This window comes from Psammomys obesus, unplaced genomic scaffold (assembly GCF_907164565.1).
Source record: "Psammomys obesus unplaced genomic scaffold, mPsaObe1.curated_primary_1811, whole genome shotgun sequence".
In the NCBI taxonomy this organism is placed as follows: domain Eukaryota; kingdom Metazoa; phylum Chordata; class Mammalia; order Rodentia; family Muridae; genus Psammomys; species Psammomys obesus.
The window spans coordinates 813,037-826,056 of record NW_026593286.1 but is presented as its reverse complement, the minus strand read 5'-3'; the positions used below and the strand labels follow the sequence as shown (position 1 = coordinate 826,056).

At 48.9% G+C, this 13,020-nt stretch overlaps 1 protein-coding gene across 14 annotated transcripts in view; it reads right to left on the bottom strand.

Annotated features, from left to right (window-relative positions):
- The window catches only part of Kif1a (kinesin family member 1A), an 83,604-nt gene extending 80,812 nt beyond the window's left edge, over positions 1-2,792 (bottom strand). For 11 of the 14 annotated variants that reach the window (XM_055616938.1, XM_055616937.1, XM_055616948.1 and 8 more), the window contains exon 1: positions 2,653-2,791. The gene's annotated coding sequence lies outside the window, so the exon portion shown is untranslated. Of the gene's footprint in view, positions 1-2,652 lie in introns of all 14 variants that reach the window. The other 3 variants (XM_055616935.1, XM_055616936.1, XM_055616947.1) reach the window with 2 other exon arrangements.
- Between the last annotated feature and the right edge of the window lie 10,228 nt (positions 2,793-13,020).

Sequence of the window (13,020 nt, the reverse complement as noted above, 5' to 3'; positions counted from 1 at the left end):
GGGAGACGGCACATGGAGGGAGGGGGAACCAGACCATCTAATGTCTTGGCCTTCCCATACCACATCTGGGCTAAGATTAAATGTAGGGTGTAAGGGCTTTGCTGGGGCAACTCAGGAACTACATGGCTACAGGAGGGTCTGGGGTAGGCCCTGAGAAGGGTCAGGAGGCAAAGGCATCAGGAGGGCCTTTGCAGTTGACCCTGACTGAGTCCTCCAGCCTTGCAGTGTCCCATCCGCGGGCCTGGCTCAGCCAGCCCTTTCTTGAGTCACCATGACTATGTGAGAACAGTAGTCAGTGAGGCCAAGAGTGGGTCCATGCCTCTGGTTGGGCTCAGGAGGAGAGCAGCTACATCAGGGATCTGGGGAGTCTCTGCACTGCTTCCAGTGTGGGCAGTAGGAAGCTCTGTTCTTGGATCTGGTTTTGCCCATGCTCTAGGGAACATGTGGACCTCAGTACACCGAAAATTACATGGTCATCTGCCAGCTCAGTGGCCCAGGCCCATCACTCTCCACAGGTGATCACTGAGCCCCTCCCATTTCTTAGACAGATGGACCCTCCCCAAGAGCGTGGCCAGGATGTAGGTTTTGTACGGGATGACACTCCTTGAACTCCAATCTTGTCCTCCTGGGCCTTTGCTAGGACTAGCCGGCTCCATCTGCTACCCCATCTTTGCTGCCCTTCCCACCAAACCCTGAACAAAGCCCACAGGAGGACTGCCCTGCTACGTTTGGGGAGCGCACATCAACAGAACAGACAGAAAAATGGGCACAGAACAGGCTGGATCCTGAGACCGACAGACACCCCACCCCCACCCACTGGCCTGGTCCAGTCTGCAGGTTCCGTGCTCCATCTGAGTAGGGCATTAGGACAGCGGGAACGGAGAGAGGCGTCCGGCCTCAGAGCGGAGGGGAGATGGGGAGGCGTACAGCAGTGGCCCACAAACCAGGAAGGACAACCTGCCCTTCAGATCCACCCGTACTGCAGGAGGATGCCACCAGTACCCTGTCTTGAGAACAGGGCCCTCCCCAGGCTTCACACGCGAGGACGCTGAGCCCCTGCCACCTCTGCCTGCAGAAGACCTGGGCGTTGACCCCACCCACCAAAAGCAAAGGAACCTCCGGAAGACGATGCTGGCCCTGAGGCCTGCGTGGACCTTCCAGCACCCCTCACGCCGCCAGCTCACACCTGCCCGGCTCACCTGCTCCCCGCAGCCTGCCTAGGGCAGGTGACCAGCCACACCTGCAAAATGGCCGCCGCAGGTGCAGCCCCAGCCCCCCCAAATCCCACAGCTTCCCTGCAGCCGCGCCGTCTCCGCAGACAGAGGCGGTGAGCACGTTGTCCTGCCAGCTCTGTGCGACCGCGGCTCCGCCGAAGCCTGCGCTGAGTCTGTGGGTCCCCGGGACTGGACTAGCACGAGCCCTGAGCGCAGCAGGAACTCCCCGCACCCCCTCCTCCCGCACCCTCGTGACCCAATCCGCTTGCCCTAGCAGGCCTCTAATCCCAGCAATGCGGTCCTCTCTCAGGAAGGCTGGCCGCCGGCGGCCGGGTCCTCCCGCCTCTGGTGAAAAGTCCCCATTCCTGGGGACGTGGGCGCGCATCGGGTCCGCGCCCGGGCGACGTCGCGCCGGCGCCCAGCAGGCCCCATGACTTGGCAATCCCTCTCTCCCCTCCCCCGCTCGCGCCTGCGACCCTGCACCTCCCCGCACCTCAGACCCTCCCTCTCCCTTGGCCCGAACGCGGTCCCTGCCCGCATGGGAGCAGAGGGCGGTGGCCTTCCCCTGGGAGGCAGCTGGGGCGAGGAGCGGCTTAAAGAGGGAGGGTCCTGCCAGGGTCTTCACAGGCAGTGTTCCTAGAGTCCGCCGACGCCGGATCCCGGACGCGTCCCTCGGCCCCCTCCCTCCAGCCCCGGGGCCACACCTGTTACTGGGGCGCTAGCTTAGAAGCCACCGGGAGTGTCGCGGGTGCTTCTTTGAGCGCCGTGTCTTTCTGGAAGGGAAATGGGGTCTCTAGAGGGAGGAGCATCGGGAGCGATCCGAGTGATGGGCAGCCACCAAGTGCGCATTTAGCCGGTGGCCTGGCCGCGGCGCCGCAGCCCCCGCCCCGCCCGCCTGTTTTGCTGTCGGTTCCAGCGTCTGCCCTCCCCCACCGGGGACCAGAGCGGCTGCCCCGCGCGCCCTCCCCTAGGGCCTGGATCAGCAGCCGCGCCCCGTCCCGACGCCCCGCAGCCTCCTCCTGGTCCCCACTCCGCATCCCGCTTCCCCTCCCCCTCGGTTCTGCCGCATCCCTCTGGCTAGCTTTTCTGCGGTGGAGGGATACAGGGGAAAGAGGCTGTGCCCAGACCTGTTTATCCCGCTCGTGGCGACCTCCACCCACACAGGCCAGGGGTCGCGCCGCAGCTAAGGAGTCTTTTCTGAGGACCCTGAGAAGCTTCGCAGGGAGCAGCACCTCTGAATTCGCCTCTTTGTTCTTGGAAGAGGCGGGGGAAGGTCGGGGGAAGGGAAGCCGCAGCTCCCAGCCCGCGCTTCGGGCGGCGACAAGGACATTGGCGCTGGCCCGGAATCCCCCACCCGATGCCCATTTAGTGCGGAGGCCGGAGACAGGTGCGAGATGACGGGCGTGGAGGGCGACAGGCCGGGGGGCGGCGGCCTTACCTCTCGGGCGTCACTGGCGGTGGCCCCGCATGGGCGCTGACACCGGAGAGGGTCGCCGAGCCTGGAGACGCTGCCGCTTGCTGCCTGCTCCTGGTGCTGTGACGGCCGCACCGCGTGACGAGCTCCGCGCCCCCGGCCCGGCCCGCCCCGAGCCCCTCCCGCTGCGCTGGTTGGCTGCGCGCTGCGTCCGAGCCTCAGCCGCTAGCTGGTTCGTCGCGCGGGGAGAGGGACGGGCAGAGCGGCGGCAGAAGAAATGGGGTTGTAGCGGGAGGGGGCTGGGGACGGGCTGTGACATCACCAGCGAGGGGTGGGGGACGGACAGCCGGAACCCGATGCTGCATCCCCTCGCTCAGCTCTGCCTTTCATTCCCAGAGGGACCCAGTGACCCTTCCTGCAGACCCCGAACCAAGCCCTTAACCGTGCTGACTGCTTTCAACCGAAATCACAGAAACTGTAAATTAGCCACCTGCCAGGCCGGGAGACATCTACACAGGCAGACCGCAGGGAACATAAAAAGAGGAAGAAGAAAAGCTGGGCGAGGAGCTGGGGTGCATCTTTCTCTGGAGGTGATGCAGGGGCGGGTTAAGGAGCTCCAGGGGTGTTAACAGGTGGATCCGATAACTCCTCTGGCGTCTGGGAGGATCACCAGAGGAAAGCCAGAGCACTGCGGAGAGCGCTGCTCACAGGATGACGCCACAGCGCGGGCTGACCCGCCCCTCTTCCCCTCGCGCCTGTCCCCCTCCACGCTGTCCCCTCCCTATTCCATGGGTCACAGACTGTCATCACACACTGTCACTCCAGCCTAAATCCCCTGGACCTCAACCCTCGTGATTCTCCGGATCTTCAGTGGCAAACCCCAGCCTTCACGTACTCTGCTCCGTTTTCCTTTCTCGGTGGGGGCTGGCTGGTAGCTGGGGCACTGTAGGGCCAACCACAGCCCGAGGCTGAATAACTCGGGTAAAGCCCACGGTCAGCTCGCCCACCAGGACTCCCTGCACTGCGGTGATGGTGTGATGACGTCATGTTACCATAACACTAGGGTTCCAAGCTTCCTCTTCCTCTGCCAAGCCCTGCAGGCAGCATCCCCTGTTCCTGGCAGTTGCTGGGCGCTTTAAATTGCTGGCCACTTAATCCACAGCAGCCTGAGGGAGGCGGGCGCGCCACCTCAGTTGGCAACCGTGCAGCCAGAAGCCTGTAAGCAGCACAGGCCCGACCCTCCGTCCTCTGAGTGAGACTACCCCAACTCCTATCCCCCCCCCCAAAAAAAAAAAAGCAAGCAGGGGAAAGCTTCTCCTCTTTCCGCTCACCAGGGTCACCGGAATAAGGAAGACAGCTGATCTTCCTGGACGGCAGTAACGAAAGGTCATGGCGTTCATGACTCCATTTTCACTGTGCCTTTGCTTTTTCCCAGCAAAGCTTTTTCTAGGCATTCATTTGAATTGCTAGCATTACTTTGGTCGCTGTTATGACAGAAACAACCAGCCGAAAGAAAGGGTTTATTGTGGTCCATGGTTTGAAGTATACTGTCCACCACAGTGTGAAGGGGTGTTTCTGGGAGGATGTATTAGCAGGAGCCAGAGGCAGCCAGTCACATCGCGTTCACAGAGAGAGGTGAATGCTAGCCCCAGACCACCTCTTCCTTTTATTCTATTCAGGACCACAGCCCTTGAAATGGCGCTGCTGGCATGGGGGGGGGGGGTCCCCAGTTAAGCCTTGCTGGAAACACCTCATAGACAAAGTCCTCCTGTTGATTTTAAGTCCATCCAGGTTGACAATGAAGATCGACCACCATGCTGTTCTTAAATGTATTGTTTCTGCTTTTTACAAGCTTCTCTATGTACTCCTCTCCCTTTGTGGTGAGTGTGTGTGTGTGTGTGTGTGTGTGTGTGTGTGTGTGTTCCATGAGTCAGACCACCTGCGTGTGCGGGTGCACTGGAGCATGTGCACATGCGTGGAACAGCCAGAGCTGACAGTAAGGATCTTCCTCGGACACCTGCCTTACACAAGGTCTCTCAAGTAACCCCAAAGCTTGCTAATTTGGCAAATCTATTTTTTCAACTCTATCCAGAAATTCCTTGTCTCTGTCTCCCAAGCAGCAGGATTACAAGTGGGCCACCACACCTACCCAGCATCTACACAGATCCTGGGAATCTGAACTCCAGTCCCTCAGGCCATCAAAGCAGACACCCGCTGAGCCACACACACCCAGCTCCCATTTCTTCTTTTCATTGTGTTTTTAAATATTGTCAGAAATCCAACATTAGTTTTGTCAATCTTCTTGGTTTCCCCTTTATCTTATTTATTCTGCTGTCATCTGCTAATACCTTCAAGAGTCTTTGAATTCTGTTTGTGGCTGTCTTTAAGCCCTCAGCATTCTTACAATTTAAGAATCTACTTAAAGCTACAGACCTTCTACAACCCTGCCTTGGACTTGTCTGACAAATTTGCTGTCCTGTGTTTTCTTTATCACTCTGATCTAAATATTTCTTTGTATTCCTAGTGACCTTTCTTTAATAATTTTACTTTCCAGGAGTATTTGTTTGTAATCTTTTGTTACCACTTTCTAATTAAACCTCGTTACAGTTAGACAACGAAGTATGTTTAGTCAAGGTCCTGGCCAGAAGTAAGTGTTGTATGTGTTCATACCATGTGGAAGCAGGATGCCTGAAGAGCTAAGAGAGGGACATGGGATCCCCTGAAACTGGAGTTACAGAGGGCTGTAAGCCTCCACATGGGTGCTGGGAACTGAAGCCTGACCCTCTGAATCACAACCAGTGCTTTTAACAGCTCAGCCACTTCTCCAGTCCCTGCTAGCATTTTTATACTAAACTTTCTCATCTTTTTAGTTAACCAATTCTTGGAATTTGGATTTTTATTTTATTGTATTTTATTCTTTAATTTATTTTTATTCTTTGGTTTTTGAGACAGGGTTTCTCTGTGAAGCCTGTCCTGGAACTCTCTCTGTTGATGAGGCTGGCCTTGAACTCACAGGGAGATCTGCCTGCCTCTGTCTCCCAAGTGTTGGGATTAAAGGCATGCATCACCACAGCCCAGCCAATGCTTGGAATTTTCAAGTCTACTTTGTTTCTACCTTTAATTCTAACTTAACTCACTAATAACATATCAAGACCCAGTTTTACCACCATATTTAAAATGTCCATTAATTCAGTGGTATTCTTACTTCTCATTGCATATACTGATTTTCTTCTGCTGAATTATGCTTTCTTTTATTATGGCAATTGCCCTGAACTTAGATTTATTTTGATTTATCCTATATACTAATTTAAAACTTTTTTAAAAAAAATATGTCTTTTTGAATGTATGTATAAATTTGTGCAGGTGACTCAGAAGGCCAGAGTAGGTCATCAGATTCCCTGGAGCTGGAGTTACAAGACGCTGTGAGCCACTGGATGTGGGTGCTGGGAACTGAACTCAGGCCCTTTACAGGAGCAACAAGTGTTAACTGCTTAGTCATCTCTCCAGCCACAACAGGTCAGCTTTTTCTATTACTATAATAAATTATCTAAAACAATGAACTTGTAGAAAGAAAAGGTTTAGTGTTAGCAGATGACTCCAGAGGTGCCTGGTGAAACTTGGGAAGGGTGACTCCTGTCCCTTCACCCTCTGATGAGGGCTGCAGATCCTGGCACAAGTGTGTTAGGATCCATCTTTTAAAGACCTCCTCCCCACAGTGCCACCCAGAGTCAGGCCTTTGTGCAGGACACTCGCTGTACAGAGCTTGAAGACTCACATGCCTGCAGAGAATGCATATTTCCAGTGTTTGCCTTCTAGGCATCACCGTGGTCCCTTCATCCCCTCCCCAGACACTGTTGGGTCTGCCTAGACTTACAGCTACAGCATAAATACATTATTCTTTCCCTGAACCCTTGTTCTAAACCAGTGAACACACATTCTGAAACACTTGACCCTTTTATTGCCTCATTCTCCATGTTTGTTTTGAGACTGGGTCTCAGCCCCTGGCTAGTCTGGAATCTGCTTTGTAGATGAGAATTATCATCTTGAGCCTCCAATCTGGTGTGTATTATCTTGCCTGGTTCCATGCTTCTTAAAGCTTCTTTTATTTCTACATTATTTATGAAATGTAAAGTATTCTAACATGGATCTTAGCTGGAAATTATTCTGAAGCCTCATGAGGCAGGAGAACTGTAAAATATGTCCAGGCCAGCCTAGGCTACACGGTGAGTTCTAAGCCAATTTGGACAACAGAGTGAGGTTTCACCATATATACATACACACCCTTTACAAAGGAGGAAGAGGCAGGGCAGAAACTGCTGACTGGAGTACTCAAAGAAAATATGAAAGAACATAGAAGCATGAAGTTAGAACAAAAGAGAAAATAACAGATTTGGAGTTAGAGAAACACTCTACACAAATAACTTGGAAAGATGTGTGAAATGAATAGCTTTGCGAATAAATCAACTGAAACCCAAATGAATGAGCATCATGGAGGAAATGGATGCTTTCACAGAGCAGCACCCCACAGTCTTGGCCAGGAGAACTTCACATTCTTTCAAACACAAAAATAGTCTAGAATCTTCTGGTGTTGACTAAAGCGATCTGCAGCTATGAAAAGAAAGATGCCCATGAAACCTCTTTTTGAAGTCAGAATGATGCCCTGTGGTGAGGCCTTAGTGAACCCCAGCATGTTTTCTGGTAATGCTAGCACAGTCATCACACTATGACTGGGTGGAAGCCAGGTCTATGTTACATGCTGCCTTGTGGCTACATTCTTTGGATGGAAATAGTCAAGACTCAGGGGATTCAGCTAAGTAGTCAAATGTTTTTCTACCTTGAAAAAAGCTCAGCTTCGGTCCTCATTACAGAAATAAATAAATAACCCACCCCTTTGGGGGAAAGATGGCTTCCTCTTCCACTACAGAGGAAAGAGAAGCTCTACAGGGCCTCACTGGACAATTTCGGCCTTGGGGACAGAAGTCAACCCAACCTTCCATCAATTGTGTGACCTCTGGAGGTTCTCAGCCCCTGTGGTAGGCCTCCTCTCCTGGTAGCAGAACAAGACCACCCTCAGGCAGCTGAGTAAAAAGCAAAATGAATTAGCACAAGTGAATGCTGAGCCTGGGACTGGGCACACAGCAAAACCCACACAAACAACACAGCAAAATAACTCCCATTCAGAAGACCCACTCCCATCACTTACGGGGGGGCCCATGACCTTCTGATCAAGGCCCGCCCAAAATATAACTCTCATCACCATAAGGATATGCACTTTTGCTTTGACTCAAGTATCAACCTATACAATTAGAAAAGAGAAGAAAATGTAACGTGTGAAGATATTCACGTCCATCTCTGTCCTCCAAAGTTTCTAAAATTCTTATAATTTATTGAATACAGGACCATCTTTTGTTCCATATTTTTCTCCTAGACCAAATCTCTGGTTCCAAGACTGGGCTTCTCCTCTTGAACCTTCAAGAACATGGAATCTTTTGTTCTATTGAGCAAAAATTGGTGGACTCTGGACAGTTGCTGAGGGTTTGTCATGAAAAGCTTAATCCATGACTGAAAGCTGGGACCATTCAACCTCATCCCCTTGTCCTTGGGGATAGAGGGGCTAGAGGTCAATTCATTGTGGATCACACCTACTGGATGAAGAGGATGAACCGAATTTGCTCCCCACTTTGTATCTGCTTCAGGTACTCTGTTCACACAGACTTAACTCTCAGTGAGATAGTAGTAAGAGGTGGAGTCTTAGAAGAGCATTCGGGCAGAAGAGCAGATCCCTCAAGAATGAGGTTCTTGCTTGGTACCATTTAGCATAAAATGTCCCTGTAGGCTTTACACTTGAATGTTTGGTTCCTGCTCATTTGTACTTGTTCAGGGGGTTATGGGACCTTTGGGAAGAGGGGTCTAGCTGAAGGAAGCAGGCAGCTGGAGTGTGCTGTGAGGTTTGAAACCTGCCTTGCTGTGTGTCTGCTTCCAGCTTTTTACTCAACTGAGACTTGGCTACCGACTCCAGTCTCCAAGCAGCCACTTGTTCCAATACCTTCCCTGGCATGTATTCCCTCAAACAGTAAGCCAGATTAACACTTGTTCTTCTGAAGTCATTGGGAGCTCTAGCAGGAGATCACAGTTTGTCATAGTGCTGGTCTGAAGAAGAACCTTCCTTTGTCAGGGAAGGCCATCCCACTCAACTGAACACAAGGCTACTAAAGGGACAAACAGAGTAAGTATTGAGGGAGGCCACTGTACTGGCTGGTTTTGCGTGTCAACTTGACAAAAGCTAGAGTCATCAGAGAAGCAGCAGCCTGAGAAAATACCTCCATGAGATCTGGCTATAAGGCATTTTCTCAATTAGTGATTGATGGGAGCAGGCCCAGCCCATTGTGGGTAGTGCCATTCCAGAGCTGGTGTCCTGGGTTCTATAAGAAAGCAGGCTGAGAAAGCCATGTGAAGCAAGCCAGTAAGCAGCACCCCTCCAGGGTCTCTGCATCATGTCCTGATTCTAGAATCCTTCCCTGTTTGAGATTCTGTTCTGACTTCTATTGGTAATAAACAGAAATGCAGAAGTATAAGCTGAATAAACCCTTTCTTCCCCAATATCCTTTTTGGTTGTATCCTTATTGTTGCAATGATGTTTCATTACCTAGTCAGCCAGATCAGCTGAATTAAGCGCCATGAACAATGAGATGATAGATATCACAGCTAGAGGCCCCTTATCCGAGTCTTTCCTTCTTTAAATTGCTTTTGTTGGCTTGTTGGCCAGGAGGATGAGAAAAGTAACCAATATGGTACACATGTGAACAGGATGGAGGAAGTCCCCATATATGAGGGTCAGGTCTGACTCTTCTGACATTCCTATCTCAGACTTGAAGTCTCCAAAACTGAGAAGAAATTAAAAATGTGTTGTTTATAAATTACCCTACTTATGGTTTGCTGTTACGGCATCCCAGACAGACCGAGACAGGAGGCCTCTGTAAAAATCCCTAAGATACACCACTGGGGAACACACATGTTGGTAAGCACATCCATGTACCAGGAGGATGGCACACCCTAGCCCATGCGTGCAGAAGCTCCTGAACCTGGGGCTGTTCTAGACTCACCCATGACCTCTTTCCCTGGCTTTTTACTATGTCCTATTAACACATGGGTGAACCTATGGGATGCCCTGAATTCTGTGAGCTGCCAAAGAAAATTACCAAAGCTCTGGAGAGGCATCAGGAGCCCTTGTTTACAGCCAGGTCAGGGTTTGGTGACATGGAACTTGCTGCCTGTGGTTGGCATTTGAAATAGGACTCCATATCCAGAAACTGAGACCTCCCCTGTGAGGGTTTACTCCAGTTTAGGCAATTTGTGACAAAGCTGAGCTGTGGGACACTCGGCTGGTGGCAGAAATGCTAAAGAACTGTCTTCAAACTCACTGCCAGAGATATTGATTGTGAAGAAAAACAGTTGGTATGCCATGGCTGCTTGATATTCATGGGAGGCCTGCTTTTCACTAAAAAGGACCAGAAGAGTGGGTGGGAAGAAGGGGAGGTGGCAAGGAGGAACTAAAAAAGAAGGAGGTAAGGAAACTGCTGTCAGGATGTTAAAAAGAAAGGAAGGAAGGAAAGAAGGAAGGAGGGAAGGGAGGGAGGGAGGGAGGGAGGGAGGGAGGGAAAAAGGGAAAAAGAAAAATACACAGCTGTTTTTTTTTCCTATTTAAACACTAAGTTAAAATACCAGAAAGGAAGAAACAAATTTGCTATTTGCAGATGAATCAATGATCTACCTAGGAAACTTGATGGACAAGTGGAAAGTTACAAGAGACAGTAAGTTCTGTACATTTATTTGTGAATATAGAAAAAAAGTCAGAATCCACTGGAGATATCTTAGTGAAAAGCTGGCAATGGCATGAAAAGGTAGGACTCCCTAAGTTCCAAATATGTGTTCAATGCTTTCCCAATTAAAACAGCACAGAGGCCTGGAGAGATGGTTCAGCGGTTAAGAGCACTGAGTGCTGTTCCGGAGGTCTTGAGTTCAATTCCCAGCACCCACATGGTGGCTCACAACCATCTGTAATGGAATCTGATTCCCACTTCTGGTGTGCATGAAAACAAAGTATATGTTCATACACATACATTAAATAAATAAATATTTTTTAAAAATAGCAACAGAAGTTTACTCAGGAAAATAATAATTTTAGTATTTGCAGCTCAGATATCAAATCACAGGCCAGGTATGATAACACACACTGTCATTCTAGCATTAGGGAAACAGAGGCAGGAGCATTGCTTCAAGTTCTAGGCTAGCCTAGTTTACACAATGCATTCTAGGCTAGCAAGGGCTACATGGTAACAGCCTGTCTCAAGAACCCATACAAGTTATGAAACTCTGTAACAAAGACACCAGAATAAAGAAAAATCAAATTTGTATGATGAAAGGTATGATTTTAAACAATTAGGAAAACTGGATGGGACCTGTATGAAAATATGAAGCTGGATCCCACCTGATACTTGACAGTGAGCTAAATCCCTGATAGAAACATTTAGGAAGCTGGATAGAGTGGAGAATGCAGGATGCAGCATGTAACCTGAGCTCTCTAAAGAAGATAGATGGGTTGAAGCAACCCCTTATCAGAAAGACTTTTCCACACACATGTAGGTGAAGAGAATCTCCACTGTAAGAAAAAATTGTTCAGGCCAACAGCAAACAAAACAAAACACATGTAATCCCCAGATAAACGGGCAAAGACTGAGATGGAACAGTTAGATAAAGGAAATAACAGGCAAAAGGATGACCAGACTGGCTCGACTTATTTCCTTACATAACCGGAATCCTGCCAACAGTGGGCTCGGGGCTGGGCCCTCCCCAGTCAATCATTCATTAAGAAAATGCCTCACAGATGTGCCCACCAGCCAGTCTGATGGAGGCATTTTCTCAGTTGATGGTTCCTTTTCCCAGATGACTGTAGTTTGTAGTAAGTTGACAAAAGCTAAGGAGCACACTGGGTTGTCTTTATAAATTATTCAGAGCCACGTATGAATAGGTAACCCTGTTTGTTTTGTTTTTGAGGTTGGCAAGACTCCAGAAACTGCTGGGAATGAGGGGTGACACTCACTCTCTGTTTCCCTTTTAAATAAATGGTCTTTTATTGCCTGTAGTTTGAATTTTTAAGTTTTATTCAGATATAACACTTTCTCATCAACAGAATTTGGAGTACTGATGAAAAGAATGTTTTCTTTTTCCTTAATGTTTTGGTAATGTTCTTACACTGCTAAAAAATCTTCCAACAAAACAAGAAAAAGTTTTAAGTGTATTACCATAAACTTAGACATCTAGGAAAAATCAAGTCATGCCAAACAAGTAGCAGGTTAAATCATGAAATTCCTGGGGCCTATGGCGTTACCACAGAAGGTTCAACCTCTCTCAGCATCTCTTTGTTGCCTGTAGGTCTTTGTGTAGGTTGAGTCGTGTGGACTTTTCCCATCCACTTTAACATCTCTATTGTCCTTGTTCAGCTGTTTAGGTGGTCATGTTGGCGAGACTGTGGTTGCAGCATCTGAAATCCACAGGAGGCAGCAAAGTCCCTGGTCCTCTGGCTCTTACAGTCTTCTGTGAGAGACTGTAAACCTTAGGCGCAGCAAGTAGTTGTGCTGTAGACACCTTGGGACTGGGCTCCACACCCTGCATTTTGTTCGGTTGTGGGTTTCTGTAACGGTCTCCATCTGTTGCAAAAAGACATTTCCTTCATGAGAGCTGGTTATAAGGACAAATATTTAGAATGAAGTAAGTGATAAATAAATATATATATATATATATATATATTGATATATTGGGGGGGCAGGTAGAGTGGTAGGTCCATGATTTCACTAGCCCTAGACAGTTGCCTAGATGTCTGGCAACAGGCATGATTTCCCTCTCATTGAGCTGGTCTTATGACTTCCTAAGCATGAGCTGAAGAAGGATGACACAATAGACATGTTAATACAGACGGGGCAGGGTGTACCCAGGAGGTCACTACCCTGCACAAAGAACTACAGGTAACTAAAGAATGCCAAAAACAGGAGAAATAATCTTCCCCAAGAAAGAATTCAGCAATTTTTAATCCAATACCAAATGGTCAGATCTGTAAACACACATACACCTGCAAACTGAACATGTAGTATTTATGTATTTAGGAATATATATATATATATATATATATATATATATATATATATATATATATATATGCAAAGCAGTTAATAAAAAAGAGAGCATAAATTTGAAAGAGAAAAAAGTGGTGTATATGGGAGGGTTTGGAGGAAAGAAATGGAAGGAAAAATAATGTAATTATAATTTCAAAAAATAAAATAATAACAAATTAAAGGCTCAACCACATAAAAGTCATAGACAAACAAGTCAACACAT